This window comes from Vicugna pacos, chromosome 10, assembly GCF_048564905.1.
Source record: "Vicugna pacos chromosome 10, VicPac4, whole genome shotgun sequence".
Taxonomy (NCBI): domain Eukaryota; kingdom Metazoa; phylum Chordata; class Mammalia; order Artiodactyla; family Camelidae; genus Vicugna; species Vicugna pacos.
Genome location: NC_132996.1, coordinates 57,168,570 through 57,190,216, shown reverse-complemented (window position 1 = coordinate 57,190,216; position 21,647 = coordinate 57,168,570). Strand labels below are relative to the sequence as shown.

General features: G+C 37.4%; 1 long non-coding RNA gene across 13 annotated transcripts in view; it reads left to right on the top strand.

Moving 5' to 3' along the window:
* The window catches only part of LOC140698773 (uncharacterized), a 548,636-nt gene that overhangs the window by 383,364 nt on the left and 143,625 nt on the right, over positions 1-21,647 (top strand). The window contains exon 9 of one of the 13 annotated variants that reach the window (XR_012076708.1): positions 16,820-16,929. The exons of the other annotated variants lie outside the window; for them this stretch is intronic. This is a non-coding gene — a long non-coding RNA (uncharacterized lncRNA). Of the gene's footprint in view, positions 1-16,819; positions 16,930-21,647 lie in introns of those variants that run through there. 13 annotated transcript variants of the gene reach the window in all.

Genomic DNA, 21,647 nt, shown 5'->3' with positions numbered 1-21,647 from the left:
AAAGAACAGTTGATTTGAGGAATGAATAGAAATTGTGGAAGTATAATGAGAGCTTTCCTAGTTTGGATATCATTCTTTTTCCAAGGAAACTGTGATAGTGAAAACTACTTGATAACTGGGAGTATGTCCTATTATGAATTTTTTGCATTTCATCTTTGCTACCCACTGTACACAGAAAGCAGTCAGGAATTGCTCACAGAATGAATGCCTTGCTATTTAGAGTAATTGTATTAGGCAGCTCAGTTTCATCTTTCATAGAACTGTATTAAAATGAATCACCACAACAAAAACTGTACCTGCAAGCCCTCCCTCCTTTAAACAACTCAAAAATATATGCACCAAGAGTGCAAACATGAATGAAAGAAGTGAAAAATCTATTAGTACGCTAAGACCAGGTTACCATGTTCCTGGGCTGTATGACAAATGGCTAGTATTTAAATGTTTCGGATTTTTTTCCCCTTAGAATCTCAGTAACAGTGTTAACATATCAACATGAATGAAATTAGTTTTTTTAAACATATAAATGTAATACTGATTAATTATTTGTTTAGTAACTATAGAAGTGTTTTTTGTTGCAAGCAACTGCCAGTTTAACTAGAAAAGGATTTTATGAAAGGTTACTTGTAACTTATGACTCTCCAGGAGGGCGTGAGTACTAGATTCTTGAGCCCCAAATTCAAGGACAATTCTTAGTCTCACTAAAGAACCTTTTGCAGGGAAAATGCTGCCAATCACTGCTTGGCCTGTGATTCCCCATGATACTCAGGTCTGGTCGCCAGAAGCTCCACCACTGCTACCCACAAGGAACCAGGTGCCTCTCTCACCACAACTGCCAGAGTATTAATACTCATATGCTCGGAAGTATGCGTCTATCACCCCCTTCAAAACCCAAGTGTGCTCAGGTACATGTTGAGTGGCAGAGCCATGTCACATATCTGTACCCTAGTAACAAGGATGTCTGGTTATGCAAATTCTCTGGCTCTACCTTGGAATGATAAGATTTGTAAAAGTAGAAAATGGCCAAAATATAAGGAGGGTGTTCAGGCATGTTGTAGAGCCACAAATGATGAGTGTTTACTACACAGAGGCAGTCCAGGTGCACAATCTGTACACAGTATTAGAGGCTAAAGGGCTTTTGAAATATTTGAACTATTTTCAAATAAAAGGGAACATTCACTGATCTATAAATTACAGCATTGTCAAGCTATTTATAGTCCTCCCAGACTAATGCAAATTTGGATTGTTATTGTAATGGATGTGTGACAAAATGACCTAATCAATAAGAAATTTCTGGTATTTCATGATGCAAGAGATACACATAGACATTGTCTGACTTTTAGTGACACTTTCTTTGTGAAGGAATTTATAAACTCTAAAGGGAAATAGCTGAATAGATTACATTGGTTTGGAAAGGATTAATTTATTAAGGAGTTTGAAAAGAACTTTATCTGCATGACTTAGAAAGACATCCAAGGGCAGGCCCAGGATGACCAGTTATTGATATTGGATATATTTTACAGAGGGGAAAGTTTCTTCTAAAGAAAACAAAACTTTATCCCTGGAGATGTTGCAGGGGGACCACCAAGCCTATAGAAGAATATGTAATAGAAAAGAATGCCTTCATCACAAACTCCTCTGTTGGAAAGAGATTCAAAGTTCATATCTATAGGAGTGCTTAGAGGCAAAGAGATCAGCAAAATCAGAGTATTTTATTCTAATTTATGCTAATTTCTTTCCCCTCATCTCAACTTTATGCTAATTTTCTTCCCTATACCCTCATAGGCATTTTTCCTATTTCCTGGGAAAATTTTGAGATATTAAACAATATTTTGTTTCTTTTTTTTTCACTCCTCCTGATAACTCTATCCCTCTGAACTTTCTTTCTATTCACACAGCTAGGGCATCCTGGGCCACTGTCTCAGGAGAGGGAGGTGGCAAGCGAGAAAGAAAACAAAAAGCCTGCCAGTGTTTTCCTGACTGGCTTTCAGCCTAAAGCGCTTAATAGAATTGAGAGGGCTCCAAGCCCAAATGAAATGTTTGGAGAAACATAATGAGACTGAGGAAGAGTGTTCCACCTCCCCTGCTGACTCTGCACATTCCTCAGTCCCATCACTTCCATCACAGTATTCACTTTTTTCTAGAATAGATTCACCTAAGCTGAACTCTGGGAAGCAGCAGTGTCTCCAGAAACAGCTGCTTGTTGAGTCCAACACAAAGGGGTCTGTCCAGAGCTTCAGAGAGAGTGCCCCAGAGTCACCTAGAAGCTGAATGCTTCCTCTAAAATCAAGTGTTGCACAAAAGCAGCCAAAACTCTACCTGTAGGGCTTATGTGAATGGGAGTGAGGCGTACCTACCTGTGTGGACCTATGAGCAAAGATAACGCAGGATGATGGACTCATCAGTCGATGCCTACACGGAGAAATGACACCAAGGGATAGACTCTTCATCTTGACTTGTGTAGCCTGTACAAACCCTAACTGAAAGTTGGGAGTTCCCCCAGGGAGAAGAGGAGGGAAATATCACACTGGCTGAGATTTCAAGACATTATCCAGGTCTTGAAAGATAAAGTGTGCTTCTGTGGGCGAAAAACAATAGAGTTTCTTTTATATCCCTGAACTGTGGACTGGGATACCACCTACACAGAGAAATGGAAGGGAAAAAAAATAGAAGAAAAGGTTTTGTTGTTTTTTCAATAGAATGAATTCAAATACAGTTATTTTGTTGACTACAAATACATTTATTTGCCATTTGTTGAATTAAAGATTCTACTTACAGAATTAAAGTAATATATATTTTTCTTTAACTTTACTGGAGGGTATGTGATTTTGTAGTATTTATTTATATGAATGGGAGCAAACTCAAAGGAATTTTTTTTTCTTTTTACAAGGTAATTATATTAGAAAAACTTCTAAAAGTTTTACATAGAGTTTTCTTCAGCTTTGGTAAGGGAAAATTGACATGAAATTGTTCTTTATCACAAACTGCACATTCACTAACATTTCAGGATCTCTTAGTCATCTATCACCATTATTGGCCACTTGTTTTATACTTTTAACAATTCCATTACACCTGAATCTGAGTTTATTTTTGAATGTGAACAAGGTAAAATAATAAATAGATACTAGCACATTTTCCAGTAGAAAAGTGTAGACTTTGAAGATACCAGTGTTTTGAACTATTTATATGTTTTAGAGCTAGGTTGGAGTGAAACCAATGAACAAGTTACAACTTGCTATTCATATCACACACATTTCTGACTGTTCTTAATTCAGGTTTTCATGTATTTAAGATAAGCTACTAGACTTGAAAAGAATACTTCTTTTGTCAAAATAGTGTCTTTTTATATCAGCTCAGAGGTCTTTCCAGGATTCACTCATAGTTCTGTCTTTTGTTCTTTGGAAATTTAGAGAAGTTCTATATTCTCTCTCTCTTTCATTTTTTTTTTCTCTTCTGGATTTCAGTTTTCCTACCACAAAAACAAACAAGAAATTCTTTAATTTTCTTTTTATAACTTGCTAGGGGAAAGGCTACTTTTCATTTGGCAATTCTCTACTCTTACCATCCTCCATTTCTCTTATGTCCTAATTAAACAAGAACAGTGATAAAATAAACTCCATGGTGTCACTGACTGCGTAAAATACCGATCTGTAAAAATGGAGCAGTTTTCCATCACGGAACTAGCTTGTCCTAATTTTCCTTCTATGATTAGTGTTATCAGTAGCTTTTAAAGATATTAGTTCAGTTAATGAATGAGTTTATATGTATGAATAAATGATTGAGTTTCTGTGAAGAACCAATTTCTTCACCGAAGTTTGAGCTACAACTCTTTATCAATTTTTACAGCTTTATTCTAACCAATCTTCTTTAACAAATGAAAAAAAAACCTTTCTGTTTCCATCCAGGTTCACACTGTGTTTAAAAAAACACACTTAAACATTTTTTCATTTTTCTAATATTTATGGAAGGCCCACTATCCACAAGCTGCTGTGTAATGTCATGTCTGAGATACAAGGATAAACCAACTTCCTCCCCTCAAGGAGTCTGAATTCTTGTAGAAAAGATAAGGCTTATACTACCCATAGAACGATAACAAAAGTAGCAAATGTAAATTCCACAAGAGAGGTGCAGACAAATTGCTACGGATATGAGAGGCTAGGAAGATTACAGAACGAACAAGGTTTTAAAATAGATACGAACTATTCCTTTCAAAATGTAAATACTGTAAAACTGTGTATGTTTGTTCAGTATGCCTCTTGAGTATATCTGGCTGCACTGTTTTTCTCTTTGCTCTAGTTTTCAAACATGGTCTTCTGATGCCTTTCTTTGATACAATATTTGTCTTTTCATTTGGGAAAGGCTCTGTCATACTGATCCATGGCAAAGATGATTGGAGATATTACTGCTCTCTGCCAGGGGAGGAGCAGGGACCATTTTGATGTGCTGAGGGAGTCTGATCCCTAGCAAGACACAGAATTCAGTAACAAAATGGGTTATTTTTTGAGTTAGGTATTTGTTAAGCTTGATGAGGACAGGTGGAGAAATAACTTTTTTGTTATTTTGAACCACAAGTCTCTTTTCCAAGTGCAACCATCTCATGAGGGAACTTTTATAATCTGGTTGTAAGATTTTCTTCCCTGATTGATGTTCATCCAAATTTTATAGTTTCTATGTGCTTGTTGAGCTTGAGGAATTAAAACAACTTTTGGCATTTAGAGATCCATGACACAGAGGGGTATTTGAAGCATACAGAAAGAAAGGCCTTTCCAGCAGGAGACAGATGGGGTGATCTGTCTAATGGGCCATGTGTACTTGGCTGGCCTGAGTATGCCAACTCCTTCTGCCCATTAGTTTATACTGAAAGGAGTTTCTTTTCAAGAAAAGGGGACATAGGGGACACAATAGAACTAAAATTCAAGTTTGGCTTCTATGATTTGTGCTTGTAATGGTTGGGATTATTTCTACTGCATATTAAAAAAAACTTTGCTCAAATTGGCTATTTGAGATATGGGAATTTATTTGCTAATGTGCTTGAGGAGGGCAGAGTGCAAACTTACTAAGATATTGATCTAAGGGCTCAAAGATTACCATAAATTCTTGGAATTTTCACTATCTCCCATCAAAACTGGCCCTTTTGTCAGTTTCATTTGCAGGCTCCAAATGGTAGCCTCAGTCTAACAGAAGAAGGGGGCTACTATGCTAGTCTTGAGGTGCATTCTGATTAGACCAATGTGGGTCATATGTCCACTGTTCCTGAACCAATCACGGTGGCAAGTGAAATCCTTTTGCTGAGTGACTGGAACTGGATAGAGTGCTCTCCATCTGGAAACAGGAGAGATGCCCTACCTGAAGCTGATGGACTAAACGTGGAAAGGTTACTGGGTAGTTAGAAAACACAGTGTTCTCTACAGTGTTCTACAGGCCTTGCTGCTTTTTATTCTGGAGCAGATGCTAGCAAGGAGGTCTACACACACAAGCAGAATTATTAAGAACCGCAAAAACATGCAACCCTAAAAGTAGAGTATGTGGTTATGTTTGTGCATGTATATGTGTGCAGACGAGGAAGAAAGAAATATACATACTTGATCTGAAAATTCTGTAAGTATATATACGAATCAAGTAATAGTTTGGTAATACTAAATAATAACTAAATACTAAATAATTTAGTAATACTAAGAACTAAATAGGAACACTAAACTATATATGTGCATACATATATGGAAACATTATTCATATGTAATTCACAAAGGTATTTAATGCTAAATAATTTTAATTTTGTTTTTTTACTTTGTTTATATGAATTTTCCAAAGTTTCTGTAATCTACTATAATTGAAATAATAAGCAAGTATTTTAGGACTGTGTATTTGAAATAAACCAAATAGTCAGTGTTACTAAACTATTAAGTGAATTTTTTTCCTAAATTGACTTTATATATAAAGCCAATCTAAGTCTAATAATTAATCTAGATCATGCCTAAGAGATACTGAACTGAAGATACGACACAATGAGTTGCAGTCACATCCTCTGAGCTCTGTACTGGCCACCGTGTTAGGAGGGAGGAACATAACCTCCCCTTTTTTCTCAGTTCTTTCAAGTAACTAGGCTTATATGTTGGGGTTTACTATATATCTATATATTTTTCTCTCCTATAATAAATGGCCATAACAAAAGCAAAAATGATAACAATAGCAGTAAGAGTAATGACATAGCAGCTAACATTTATTGAGCAGTCACTATGTTCCAGGTATAGAACTAAGTGCTTTATAGGCATCATCTGATTTGATCCATTCAGCAACGCTAGCATTCATTTATTTACTTAAGAAATTTTTTTTGAGTAAATACTGCTTTCTAAGAAATAACCTGAAAGGTAGATATCTTAATATATAACTGATTTGTTCAATGTGGAGACAATGGAACCCTTGTATATTGTTGGTGGCAATGTAAATTGGTGAAGCCGCTATGGAAAACCGTATGGAGGTTCCTCAAAGAACTCAAAATAGAATTACCATATGATCCAGCAATTCCACTCCTGGGTATATATCTGAAGGAAACAGTGATTTGAAAATATATATGCACCCCAATGTTCATAGCAGCATTATTTATAATAGCCAGTATCCAAGATACGAAAGCAACCTAAATCTCCATCAACAGATGAATGGATAAAGAAGATGTGGTGTGTATAGAATTCTAGGAATACTACTCACACATAAAAAAGAGTGAAGTTTTGCCATTTGCAACAACATGGATGGACCTGGAGGGTATTATTCTTAGTGAAATAGGTCAGACAGAGAAAGACATATACTCTGTGTTAGCACTTACATGTGGAATTTAAAAAAAATAAGACGAATGAATGAATATAACTAAACAGAAACAGACTTACAGATATGGAGAACAAAATAGTGGTACCAGTGTGGGGAGGGGAGGGGAGGGGAGAAGGGCACAACAGGGGTAGAGGATTAAGAGGTACAAACTATTATGTATAAAATAAGCTACAAGGATACATTGTACAGCACAAGGAATGTAGCCATTATTTTATAATAACTTTAAATGGAATATAATGTGTAAGTTTTTTGAATCACTATGTGGTACACCTGAAATGAATATAATATTGTAAATTAACTATACCTCAATAAAAATTAAAAACCTGAATTGTTCAAAAAGGGAAGCCATTTTTAAAAAATGGAAAGTGGTTTTCATTCTAAGAATGAGATGGTTCCTTGGAAGTATGGCAGAGTATCGGGTGCTAACAATGATGGAGACCTGTACCAAACTTCACGAAGTCCACAGGGGAAATAAAGAGGAATTGGCACTTGCTTTTAAGAGGAAAGCCATGTTGTCTTTTAGCTAAAAACTTGATCTGAGTTCTATGTCTCTCTCTGCCATTAATTTAGAGAAATGTGATCAGAAAGTCAACTCTCTTGTAATTTTGGTTTCTCTCCCTATATCTTGCTGGTTATGGTACAGGTACTTGCTTAATATTTAAGAGTAAGAACACCGATGTTTAAGAGACTTGAGTTCAAAACATAGATCTGCCTGCCACTCACTATTCAAGTGTTCTTGGTGAAATAACCTAGCCCTTTCAAGGCTCACTTTTCTCATTTGTAAAATTAGCTTAGTGTAATTGTTAATAGCACTTGGGAAGTGCCTGTAAGTCAAACAGAAGCAACAAAGTTCAGTGGTGAATTGCACAGAATGGAGTTGGATTGCTATGTCCAGACCCTGCATCCACCTCTTACTAGCTGTGTGACCTTGGACGATCTTAAAGTATCACTGCCTCAGTTTCTTCATCTATAAAATGAGGATGATAATACGAACGGCTCCTATGTCATGAGTTTATGTAAAGTGCTTAAAACAAGACTGGACTCGTAGTAAGCCCTATATCCATGTTTATTCCTCATATACTAGTACTTTCGTGTTGGCTAGTTGATTAAAAAAGCACTTAGCATAATGCTTCTACACACCAAGTGCTCTGTTAACTTGTATTAAAGTTAAGGAATCATAATATTAAACAGATTGACAGGCTAACAAGCTCACTATAAAATTCACTCCCATTTCTGTTCTCAAATTAGGGATCTGATAGTTCTCTTCAGGCAGAACTGTTTCAGTGATGAGATATCTGCATAAACACTTCCTTTTGTACCTTCCTTAAGTTTGGCAGTTTATGTCAGGGAGTTCCTGATCATCCTATAACGTATTTGTTTCAGCTACCTTGCCACCCTTTCTCAGTATTCATGACTGGTTCTTTCTTGCTTTCTTCCTTTATTTTCTTTATCTTTTATGCTCCAACTCTAAATCTTGGGGAGTCCTGCTCTTTTATCCTGGGTCCCTTTATTTTGTCTTTCACCTTAGTCTTCCTAGATGGATTACTCCAGACCTTGGACTTAAATACTATTTAATAACTAAGCTAATACTCTCAAACTGTATCTCTAATTCTGACTTCTCTCTGGAGTTTCAGCTGCATACGTGATCTCTTCACCTGAATGTCTAATAAGCATCTCAAATTTAGCCCAGGCAAACCAGAGCTCTTAGCTCCGAGTCTCTTGTCTCCACTCTGTTCTCAGTTTTTTCAGCTAACTGTTCATTTTATCGTTCCAGACCAAAAAAGGCGGGAGGAGCGATGCTGTTTCTCTGTCTTCCTTATCACATTCAGTCCATCAGTAAGTTCTGCCAAACATGTCATTCATTCATTCACTCAGTTCATTTTTCTCCATCTCCACCTATACCATCTTCATTTGAACCACCATATGTCCATTGAAATAGTGAGGCAGTGTTCCAACTCTCTAGTTTTCTTGCTTTCACTCTTAGCTCTCTACAGTCTGCCCTCTACATAGTAGATTCCTCTGCCTGAAGCCCTCCCGTGGATGCCCATTGCATGGTTTGCCTGATCTGTCCACTGTTTTCTTCCACAACTTCACCTTAAACTACTCTCTTTTCTCACTCCATCCAGTTCAATTTGGCCTTCTTGACCCTGAAAGAAGCTGAGCTTGCAGGTTTCTCAGGGGCTTTGCCCTAGATTCACTCTGTACTCAGAATGCTATTTTCCATAATCTGTGTTCTTAACATTCAGATGTCTGTTTAGATGCTAGCTCCTCAAAGAAATAATCTTGACTACCCAACCTAAAGTAGACACGCAATTGTTTCCTAAAATATCACTATCTTTTAATACCTTGCAGAACACTTTTTCCCATGTGACACTTTTTATCTTTTACCGATTGGTTTCTTCATTTATTTTCACTTTGATTTATACCAGAACAGTGACACAAGGGGTGGTTTTGTGCCCCAAGGGAGATTTAGCAATATCTGGAGGTACATTTGGTTGTCATAATTAAAGGCATCCTAAACACTCTACAATGGATTAGGTAGCTCCCCACAAAAATGTTCATAGTGGCTGAGGTTGGTAAACTCTGCACCAGAAGAAAGCACTTAAAGAGCAGAGGCTTTGCCAGGATTATTCATGTTCTATGCCCAGTGCCTAGGACAAGACCAGGCATATACTGAGCATTCAGTAAATGTATTTACTGAATATATAAATGTATGAACATAGGATTTGTAAGGCTTTGATAGAATCAAGAATCCCTTCTGATACATAATATTTAAGCTATTTTTAATCTCAAAAGCTTTGATCTTAGAAAAAGCCAACTTGATGGTATCTGTCATTGATAGGATAAAAATCGCATGACTTCAGAAGTGATGGCCATCAGAATCCCTACCTCTACTGCACTTTGGCTACAAGGGGTCTCTGTGAGCAACGTAAATCTAGGTCAAAATGTTCTCCTTTGAAATAGCTTCCTTCTCTTATGAAGCAGTTTGCATGGCAGTTATGAGTAAGCACTTAAAACCAGACTGCCTCACCCCAGGTCCCCCTCCACCACTTCAGAGCTCTGTGACCTTGTACAGTTTTCTGGACTTCTTCATGCCTCAGTTTCTCATTTGTAAAATGGAGGCTTTAACTAAAATATCTTCTCCATAGAGGTGTTCCGAGAGTTATACGAGTTAATATACATAAAGCACTTAGAACAGAACCTGGCACTTAATAAACACAGCATGTTTTAAGAAACGGAGCTTGTCTGTTCTTGATATTTAGAGGATCCTCTGAAAACCTTCGCTACTCAGGAGAGAGCTCCCTGATGATGGAAATAAATGTTAGCTATGATAATCAGTCATCGTAAAAATAGTGAGCTGGGACCGTGATAATATTTGTGTATATGCTAACATGTATAATAACAATAACAACAGGATGAAGACAATAATGATGAAATTCTCAATCTAATAATCTAATAGTGTCTTCCAGTTCTTTTGTACCTAGACATCAGGTGAGCAAATAGAGTCCCTGCTCTCACAGAATCCTCTTGGAATCAGAGCACTGAATACACAGAAAAGTGAGCTATGAGTTGAAAGTTTGCATACCTTTCTGCTATCACATCCACAGAGCTGTGCAGTTTTCCTCACTCCTTTTTGCCCTCTCTGGTCTCACCTTCTTTGATTTTAACTCCTTGCTCTGCTTCTTGGCAGATAGTGGAAATCAATAGGAAATAATAGGTGGGAAATGGTTGTGTTCCTTGGAGAAATTTCTAAGATAAGCAGGAGGCCCTGTAGTTATTATATGACTAATGAACACTGTTTTCCCTCACTGCACTCAAATGTGGGCAGCAGTATTGAACCCGGCCTTGGTCAACTGTGGTATTGATTTCCTTTTGTGATTTCAGTTTCTCTTCTCAAGTAACCTTAACTAAAGACTCAAAAAGAAAACCAATTCAAATTAGATGAAGTGTGCACTGAACTTCAGACCTAGATTTTAATGAATGGTTGTTGATAAAATCTTCTGTTAATTTCTATCATGTTTATGCATTTACTTATTTATACTTTTTGATTATTCTTTTTACTGTGACATGTCATTAATGATGCTTCATTAATATGTGGTAAATCATCTTGCCTTTTGAACAACTTTATGTAGCTATAATTTACATACCATAAAAGTCACCCATTTAAAATGTACAATTTGACGTTTTTGATATATTTAAAGAGTTGTGCAACCATCACCACAACCTAATTTTAGAATATTTTGACACCTTGAAATGAAACCTTTTGCCAATTGGTGGTTGCTCCTTATCCCCCAACCAAGCCCTAGGCAACCACTGATCTATTTTCTGTCTCTATAGATTTGCTTAGTCAGGACATTTCCTATAAATGGAATCATACAATGTGTAGTCTTTCATATCTGGATTATTTGACGTAGCATATAATGAGTCAGCTGTATTAAGATTTCAGCTTTTAGACAGATTGTGGCAAAACCCTGAAATCATGACTAACCTTCCATTCATTCTGGCTCACCAGCTCCTTGAATTGCTGTTTTGAAGTCGTCTTTCTAACACCTCATCCTGGTAAATGTTGGGAAGGGCCATGATATATAAATATCACTTCCTCTGGATCTCTCCTCAGGTGCTAGTGGAGGTTTGCATGTATTGGGGGTCATTCTAAGGAGTGATACTTGCATCTCTGAAACCCAGGGATAGGCTCAGTTGGTATTACAGACGTTGCCTTGAACTTTCCTACTCCCATCTGTCCTTTCCTACAGGACTTTCATGGGTGTGGGTGAGTCTTTCAGTGGCTCTGTGCAGTGAAGACTGTCTTCCTTGAGAATTCTGAAGATTGTCTAGAGACCAGAGGTCTGGGTTCCTAAAGACTTCCAAGTTGACTTCAATCTGGGGGAGAGGGTAACAATCGTTAAAATATGGTTTACTGATGAAAGAAAGGAGCGCATTGGCCTGTGATGTTAATTTGCCTACATAGTGGTTAACATCGACAGTAGGTGATGACTTTTCCTGTAGAATGCAGTGATGTATGCACATTCCTATGTAACTTCTTTGTGCTATTTCCTCACCAAGGAGACCGACCATGAGATGGAGTAGAAGGGACATAGGCTCAGGGAACAGTCAGACCTAGGGCAGAATCCTGACATGGCCACTTATCAGCTCATTGATTCTTGGCAAGCTTTCTTAGCCTCATTTTCCATGTGGGAAAAGTAGGCAATAATAAATGTCATGGGGTTGTCGTAAACATTAAGTTAGGTAATATATGTAAAGAACTTTACACCTTTTAGGAGCTGATAACTAATTCATGTTTCTGAAGGTGGTGTGGTTTAGGAGAAAGAGCTAAGACTGAGGAGCCAGATGACCAGCCTTTGAACCCAATGATTTTGACTTACTACCTATGTGAACATGAGCAGGAATTTTCTATTTATATCCTCTGTTTACTTGTCTATGAAAGGGGAATAATGTCTGTTTCAAAGAATCAATACAAGAATTAAAGATAATATTTGCAAATTGCTCATTCTAGTACCTGCCATTATAGAAGGTGGTCAACAATTGATAACTATGACTATTTTGTATTGTTATCAAGGTGGCAATGGCCAGCGAGAATCTCTAGGTCAGTGGTATAAAATGCCTGCAATAATATACTGGCATAGATTAGAGTGATATTAGTATGGTATCTAAACACATTCATTCCTTAGGATGGGGTGCCACTTACCTCTCCTGTGCTCTGGCATCTGGCTGATGGAAGACAAAAGAGTTGATAGACCGAATGCCAAAGTAGGACTGCTTATCTTTCATTTTGAATTTACACTTAGGGATCTGAAAATTCAGACATGCCCAGGAAAGAGAGAGAGCAAGAATGAGAGTGAGTCAGAGATGGAGATGAGACCGAGATGGAGAAGTGTGAGTGAATGTGAGCATATAGTGCAGCCTGAGTCCACTTACTCAGCTTATTGCATGGTGAAGCATTGCCTCATCTGTGCAATCAGAACCATAACCAGGAAAAAAAAATGGCAAGGTAGGCCCAGCCCTGTATGCTTATGGCATGGGAGCAAGAAATAAAGCAGGCTGGGCCATAGATGAGTCCAGAAAGTGAAAAGAGGAAGGAGTTAGTGGGAACTAGCATCTTTGTCTATAGGTAAACCACACACATTGGCTAGCTGATTAGGGCTATAATGAATTGGCCCACTTGCCCCAGTTTGGAACAACTCGGAAGGTCCATCCCAATTCTAAAGCTCCCCATGAGGTCTGCTGAAGCTATTTCTTGTGATTACATGTTGGTTCAGCATCGCCTCTTCCCAGTCTTACTTCTTTCACTCCCTACAGGTGCTGATCCTGAGATCATCCTTAGTATGTCACCTGCATACAAACCTCCATCTCAGAGTCTACTCCCAGAGAAGGGGACCTGGGAAACCAACTTCACAGAGCTCTCTCTCACCAATTCCCATTGGACATGAGTTTTTCTTTCTCGGAAATCCCCTAGCCCTTTTAGATACCCCTCTTGCAGTGTTGATATATTTTTGCCTTGAAATTTCTATGCATGGTTTATTTTCCTTAGTAGACCAGCAACTTTCCAAGGATGGGATCTATGTCCAGTCCATTCCTACATACTCTCGAAGTCCCAGCCTTTTTCCTTGCGTAAAATATAACAAATATTTGAAGACATAATTAACTAAGATCAGGTTACAATATGAATTGTCATCCCAGGGTTATCTTAATAACTAAATTTTAAGGTATGATTATGAAGTACTTGGAGAAAAGCAACCTATTTAAGGATCGTAGTATGTCTTCACAGATTAAAACCAGGGTTTCAAGCTTAATTACTTCCAGAGGTGAGCACCTGATGTGCGTAGGGTAAGCGTAGCAAGTGTAGGAAATAGATGAACTGTGTATCCTGTACCCAGAAAGAGGAGAGAGCTGCTCTCAGACACAACAAATTATTGCCATGAGGAAAGTGGGCTCAGTATTGCCAAATGCCTTGAGTTTTTTTCAAGAAAAGATGGAAACCCAGACTTTATGTGAAATTATTTAATCTTTCAAACACTTGCAGGCCAAGAAAACAACAGTTATGAATTGGATTCAGTCCTTAGGGGGCCTGCAAGTCTAAAACTCCTGGGAAGGACCTCTTAGGTTTTACACACCTCTGGGTTTCTGGATTGTGTGTATCTGTCCCAATAGTTGTATTTCATGAGAGAGTGATGAACTGTATTTATTTGGAAGGTCATTTTTTCCCACTGTTACATACTTGTATTTCTCACTGAGAGAACCAGAGGAGGATGGTTGTGAGCTGAGCACAGTATTTGGACCATAATTTCCAGAATGTTTTAAAAGTCTCAGAGGAAAATTACAATACAGCTCTAAGATAATTGTCGTATTTTTTAACGCCTCTTTTTTCACCTTTAAGATAATCTTGCGAAATGGGCTGGCTAACAGTCTTGCTGTGTATTAAAAAATGCAACCAGGTCGTTTCATACCAACATTATTGCATTTGTCTCTTAAGGATGCATAAATAGAAAATTCATAACCAAATCCAAATCCTTTCTTCTACAGTACAGAAAAATATATTTCCTTTTTCTTCTATCTGATCACTTCTGACATCTGTGCAGTAAATATGGATTAGATAAGGGCACAAGTACTAAATTTCTTTTGTTGCTCCTAACTCATAAAATGAGATTCTTAGTGTGGATAAGAAAAGAGCCTTATCTGTGAACACATGGCTACTTAAGGGTAAAACTGAAAATTAAGGAGGTGAGTGTGTGGGTGTGTGCACGCACGAGTGCGAAAGAGAGGCAGAGGGAGGGAAAGAGAGAGAATTATCTGAGCTCAGAGTATGGGGGTTTAGGAGATGCAGCACTCTTTGGTGCAAATGATGGGAAATTCAGTGGCCTATTGTGCAAAATGCTAGGAAATTCTCGTATCTTGGGGAATTCAACTCAAAGAGTTACTTTTTTTTTTTTTTTTTTTTTTGCTAAGGAGAGAATTACTAGGTTAGAATGTGATTTAGTTAATTTGGGACATTAGAGTGGACTAAGAAAATAAACTAAGAAACAATTATCAATACCTATGATTTACTGTGCTTAATTGTCTGTGGAAATGCACAGAAAAGTTGCAACTTAAGATATGCTCTTATTTGTACAAAGAGAAAGAAATCACACATATTATGAGCTGTTACCATTTGCATGGAGTTAGAGTCTGGCTAGGGAATCAGTCTTAGGTAGATGATAGAGATCAGAGGTAAAGGACAAGTATGTCTTTTTAATCAGTTGCAATCATTTGATTATTTGGATTAAAATGTCTTACTTTCAAATAGAGCAAAATTCAATAGCCAAAGTAAGTTTAATATATTATTATCTGAAGGTGTTCTTAAACTTTACATCTTGCTTTGGACTTGGTCTCACTTGGTATTCTTTAAAAATCATTCTTCATAGATAGTTTAGGTATTAACTCATCTAACAGAATTGTAACTTGTATGATGAAGCTATTGACTTAACTCTAACTAGTGACCCTGCCAAATGTCCTTACTTCTTTCATACACAGTTTGATTGATTTTGAAGAAGAAATTTATACATGTGTATGAAATAAATCTATAAACATTATTTTACAGTTGTCTTTTGAAAAGCACCAAGCATTTTATCTCAATGGGGCTTTGTCGAGTCATGTCCTCCATTTTAGTGATTTGGGGAATAGGCACAAAGAAAGAATGGAAGCAAACATTTCATAGCTAATGAGAAATAGAACGCCTCAGATTTCAGTGGTCTTCCATTTACACTGGCCAACATTTTTTTTTCCTTTATAGTGTTTCCAAGCAGCATTGCTTACTGAATAGTATTCTCATGGAGAAAATGTGAATATATTTCAGTGAACAGGAGGAGGTGTGGGCTGGAACTATGTCACAGTATCTCTGACCAGAGTTCTTGTTGAGTCCTCAGAGTTTTATAACTGTTACAAAGTGGGAAGTTGAGGCATTTGGTCTCAGTTCTGCATGTCCCTTGTATTATTCCAGACTAGCCTGTTGTCTTAAAGATGTGTCTCTGTCTGAAGACACTGACAATAAGGTACACTAGCTGGAGACCAAAACAAGACTCTCAACTTCTGAAGGGCTTGTCCACTGATGCTTGGATTTTCTGTATTCGTTGTCAGCAGAAACACATTTGTAGCAATTACTGCTTTGGATCGCTTTTAGAGGTTCCTGAGTTCAAGGATCATTGAAGTATGACTGCTTACTTAGTGCCATCTTCATGGCTCCCTTAAACAACCTGGGCATTTGTTTATATCTTCCATGAGGCACTATAGCTCTAAGCTCTCACCTGCTAATAACTCATCTGATTCATCCTACGTAGCCAAGCTTGATCCTGGTCACCATGCTAAAACACCTTTCCCCAGGATCAGTACCTCCAGCATAATATTTCTCAAATTGTTTCACCAAACTACCCATCAATAAAGAGAAGAGTGAACATACATTTTTAAATAGGATGGAGGAAGAAAAACAGAAGAAATTGGGAGAGAAACATAAAAAGTAACACTAATGATATCTGAAGGTACATCCCAAAGCCTGATTTTTTGATTTATAAATTCCTACCACAATTTAATTCTGTTCTACAATATACAGTGCCAAGCTGTGTAAAACTGCATGTGATTTTAATGTGTGATACCATTTTAATAATATATTAATATAGATACATTAGCATTTAAAATAATATGATTTGTATTGGTTTATATAAAATACTTTCCCTAAACTTTTGAGGAAAAATGATTACCCAGGACATTGTATTAAATTCACCCAGTGATTTCTCCTACTTTTATTGAAGATTCGTCCCCAGCCTCATATCCAACACTGCCCAGAGGCATAAGGGACGTGTGTTGAGAAACATTGTTTTATTGGGTATGCTGGCCAGCTAGCTAGCTCAATATTACCTCAAATATTTACTCAGAGGCCTGAGATTTTACATTTTTAATGCAGTTTTTTGTTTTAACAAAGCACATCCATTCATCCCTTCTCTCTTTAAAGATGCCTGTGAAGAACAGCAAAGTCAAGTCACATTTCGGAGTGTTGTCAAATGTAATTTCCCCAGAATTGGCAGCCGGACAAAGGATAGAGAAGGAGGACCTCAGAAAAGGTCTTTGGAAGTGAGCTACTTTATGTTTTTATAAACTGTATGGAGGTTAGAATTTCATGCAAAATAAGAAAATAAATCTAAAAAATAATAGGATATAGTTAAATCCATATTGATTATTTAGAGAGAAAATGCTTTATGGGAGGCAGTGAAGTTTTTTAGGATCCTGAGGGAAAAATATGACTGTAAAAGTGGAATAAATTACTACAGTTTAATCACTTGGTAAATAACTAAAAAACTGTTGCTGGATTTATGGTGTCAGAGAGCAACCTCCCATTAAATATAGAACGTGTTGGTGATTCAGTTGTGATGGATTTTAGAGAAATTGCACGAGAGCCATTGCTGTCTTTACAGCTTACCTTTAGTATTTCTCTTCATTATTTTCTCCTGCATGTGAGTCTATTTTAAAATGCCCTGTGTTTGTAAAACCATAAATTCTCATTTAAAGGGAGTCTGTCCTCTTCTGAAACACCCACTTAAGAGCCTTACTTACCTGTGCTCCTCACACTGCTGATCATTCCCACTGAATCTGTTTATGACTCGACTTTACTTTTCTCCCTGACAGCCAGGGTTGGCCTTTCGGCTTCACGCTCACGGCTGTACTTGACTCCTAAGTGTGTCGAGGTGACAGGTATAGTTATAATTTTGTGAAAGGTGACAAAAAAGAATGGATCATCAGATATTTAACATTTTTCTGGCTTCTGCTAGCATTCTGATGGTAAAAAGCATTGATCTGAAGTAGAGAATCTGGGCTAACAAGAGGGCCTCTTGTCAAAACGATGCATCTGGTAAAGTGAGATGTCTCCTGCAACAACAGGGGAAGTATCACATTTCCATTATCCCTCTCACCAAAATACTTTGCCAAGGTCACTCTTTCCTGAGAAGTTGTGACTGTTTGAAAACCTTTTCTTAACCTTCTTATCAAAACGTATGTCTCTTTTATCCCATTTTTTATTAAATGACTAGAAAATTATGACATAGATTAAACCTCACTAAATAATAAGTAATTAATAAGTTTTAAGTATGTTTTATATTTATTGCACATATTCAGGTGTTTATATTAAAATAACAAGTATAAAGAAGTACAAAATATTAACAACGTAATATACAGAGAAGGTAATATTCAGTTACAACATAGCAGCTTCCTCATACACATTTCAAAGTCATTTTCTCATTTTCAGTAAACTTTACATTTTTCTCATATATGATGTTTTCTTTGCTAAATGACCTCATATCAGATTGAAACACATGAGACTGCTGATATCTGATTGCACCAGTTAGGATTCCACCCCAAGAAAAAGAACCTGTAGGATATATAAATTGAGAAGTTTACTGTCAAAAGATGGTTTATATGATTGTGGGGGCTGGCTAGGAAAGTCGCAAATCATAGACCGGGCAACCAGGAAAGGCAGACTGGAACTCTCACTGCGCGCTGAAGCTGCTGTCCACGGGGGGTAAGTCCTCATCAGTGAAGCATCAGTCCTCTGTTAATGCCTTTCAGATGACTGAATGAGGCCCAGCCTGAATATCTAGGACAGTCTCTCTTACTTAAAGTCAGCCAGTTGTAGACTTACTCACACGTACCAAACATCTTCAAGCAACACCTACATTAGTGTTTGGATTACGGGGTATAGGCGGGGTGGTAGTGGCTGTAGCCTAGCCAAGTTGAAAGGACCACAACGTGGGCTTTTTTTTCACTATGAGAAAAGGCAATGGAATGTGGTTTGACCTAATAGTTAAACACAGCTTCCCAGATTCTTCCTATATCTAGATGACTTACCTATTTTAGAACTTAGAAAATCGGTCTGAAATTACCTTGAACTCATCAGTGAGAAGACATTCAATGCCTTCTTAGGGTTTTCCAGGCTCCCTGATTCATATTACAATGCCGTTATTGTTATTACTCCACGTGGAAACCCTTCTATTATTTGAAGGTCTGCCTTTATTTATTCTTTTCTTCCAGAAATTATGACTTCATTAATTGGGCTCTCATGTTTTCTATTTCATTCACAAAAAATAATCAAACAATATCTGTTAAATATCTTACAGAAAGTCAAGATAATTTTTTTGTATATGATTTCTTTGCCCCTCAGCCTAGGAGAAGAAACAGTAAACAAAGCAATAGTTTCAATTATTTTCTAATCTTCAGCCAACCAGATACCATATTCTGTTCATATACACAGAGAAACCCAGGATTTTTTTTTCTTTTGAAATAGGCAATATACTGACTTGACAGTACTCACAAAAAGAAAAATTGCAAAGCAAATCCTTGCTCTAAGTTCCAAGAGTCAGTCTTCCTGCAACAGGAGCTACATGCTGCTTCTTAACAAAGGGTGGGAGGTGGAATGTTGTACATTGCTCTTTGCACTGTCCTCAGAAACTTTGAAGACCTACCTGTGCTTTTTCTATTAAACCAGCCAAAGTACTAGCTTAGCTGGGGAGAGCTTGGTGAATATGTCAGTACAGTCAGTGAAAAACAGCAGTTTTAAATGTCAGAATCTTAAAACAGATGTTAGAAAAATGTCAACCCTATAAACAATTGATTGCCAGGACAGTTTTGCCTTACACACTTGAGTCAGTATGTTTTCAGCTCACTGAAGTTATGAAATTTGCAGAGAGTAAATCTGCATTATTTATGGCAAAGGACATACCTGTATTATCTTTTTTCTTCCGTGTTCCATGATAAATCAAGTCCCCTTGTACTCTGAGTCAATAGAAGCCTTATTGGCTTTCAATCATTAATTCTGACTGCAGCAATTGAGGGGAAAAAGTAGTATCTGTGGCCAGAAAGACAAAGAGGAGTCACTTTTTCTTTCCTTTCTTTCCTGTGGCATTTGGGGCACTTAAAACTACTGGCATGATGGAACCTGTGTGGATCTAGCTGGAGATCCTGAGCTGTGGCACTGAGGTGGAAGTCTTAGCAGGGGGCAGAGAAATGAAGTTTATTGTACCCTCAGCATTTGCAGCTCCCAATAGCTGCTTCAGAACAAGGGGTTACCCATGGGGCCAGTAGAAAAATACATGACTTGACCATCCTTGGACTCAAGGCAATGTGACACTATTTTCCATCCTACTGAAAGTAGTGAACTTTACTTTCCCTAAGATGTGGACCATTTCTCTCCAGAAATGAATGGGGGCAGCAGACTAAAGGGAAACTATATTTCTTTAAGGGATGGCCCAAGAACCCGTGGATCAATGGCTTTCAACAATAGTAATAATATGTAATAACACTTACTATTGAATTTATTGATTCTGAATCTATTTGCCAGCACCCAGTGAGAAGGCTACTATTACTAGCTGCTTTCTCCACATAAGGAAACTAAGTCTCAAGTGGGTTAAGTTATGTGCTATTAGGTGATGTATTGAGGATTTGGACTTAGGTGTAATTCTCGCCATGTGCTCTACTCTGTTGCATGAAACAAAATGAAAGTGACTTCTCCAAACCACCCCACCAGCTCAAAAGCTCTCTTTATACCAGCTATGAGAATTATTTTAGTTCCCTTAATGTATCTCATTCTGTCTTGTACATTCTGCCATCTCTGCTTGCCTCCGGCTTTGTTGAAGTGACTAACTTCCACTTTGAGCTTCTGAAAGGCACAGAGCTTTATCATTTATGTTAAATCTCCAGGGCTTAGCAGAAATGCCTAACACCTAGTAGATACTCAGGAAGGTTATTCAAAATGACGTGTATTAGCAAAACCGTAACCAAATCCTTCATTTGATAGGGGCTTTCTTCCTTGAGAATATTATATATATTATATCTTTATATATCTTTAATTTATTAGGTATACACATCTATATCTTTTCATTGTTGTTTTATTCTGTTTGTTTTGGCCTTTTAGTGACTTTCACTAACTGAATAAAAGGAAATTAGATAAATATATAAATTAGTTTTTTAATGATGCCGAACCATTACAAAGAACAGAACAAAGGATTTACCAAGGAATTCTCTTTCCTTTTCCATTTCAATTCCTAGCAAAGGCTTTCATGTTCTTATCTTGGCTACTGTATTTTCTCCTTACCCCTGACCTTTCCGCTTTCTTGAGACTGCCACTGCTAATCTAGCATGAAGATACAGCCCTGATGAATTGGCGTGTCCAATCAGTCATCGTCACACTGTACGAACTCGGTTACTATTTATTAATCAATTCACCACTCCAATCAAAGGTGCCACTGCTGCCACCCTTGCTGCCACTGCTGGCGAGCCAGTGAAATCCTGGCCAGGGCTCCGTGGAACCTTGGAACATTTGTTAATGGTCTTTAGCCAGAAACTCTCAGTGGATTAATGCTGTGCCAGGAAACATAGGAGAGCAGTGGCTGTTATATCTTATCCCTTCCTCTGAACAGACTGTCTTGTTTTTAAATTTTTATTGCCATTGACTCTTGGAGAGAAGATGATCGTCACAAAATTTCATAATAAATGTGAGAAAGAAGTCTATAAATATGCAAATAAATGAATATATAACATAGATGAGGCAAGTCAACTTAAAACCTTCATTGATTTAATGATATTTATGAACTACATTAAGACTTTTTTTTTCCTTATTGATTGACAAAACACCTTCATGCAATCTGGCATTTTCTTCCCAGGATTCAAAGAGTGTTCAGGTTTTAGATGTGCAATTACCATCCTCAAAAGAAAGGAGTAACATCTGGAGTGAGGAAAGGGGCAATGGTGAACAGAAATAGAAACTCCTTTATTTACAAGCTGAAAGGTGGTAA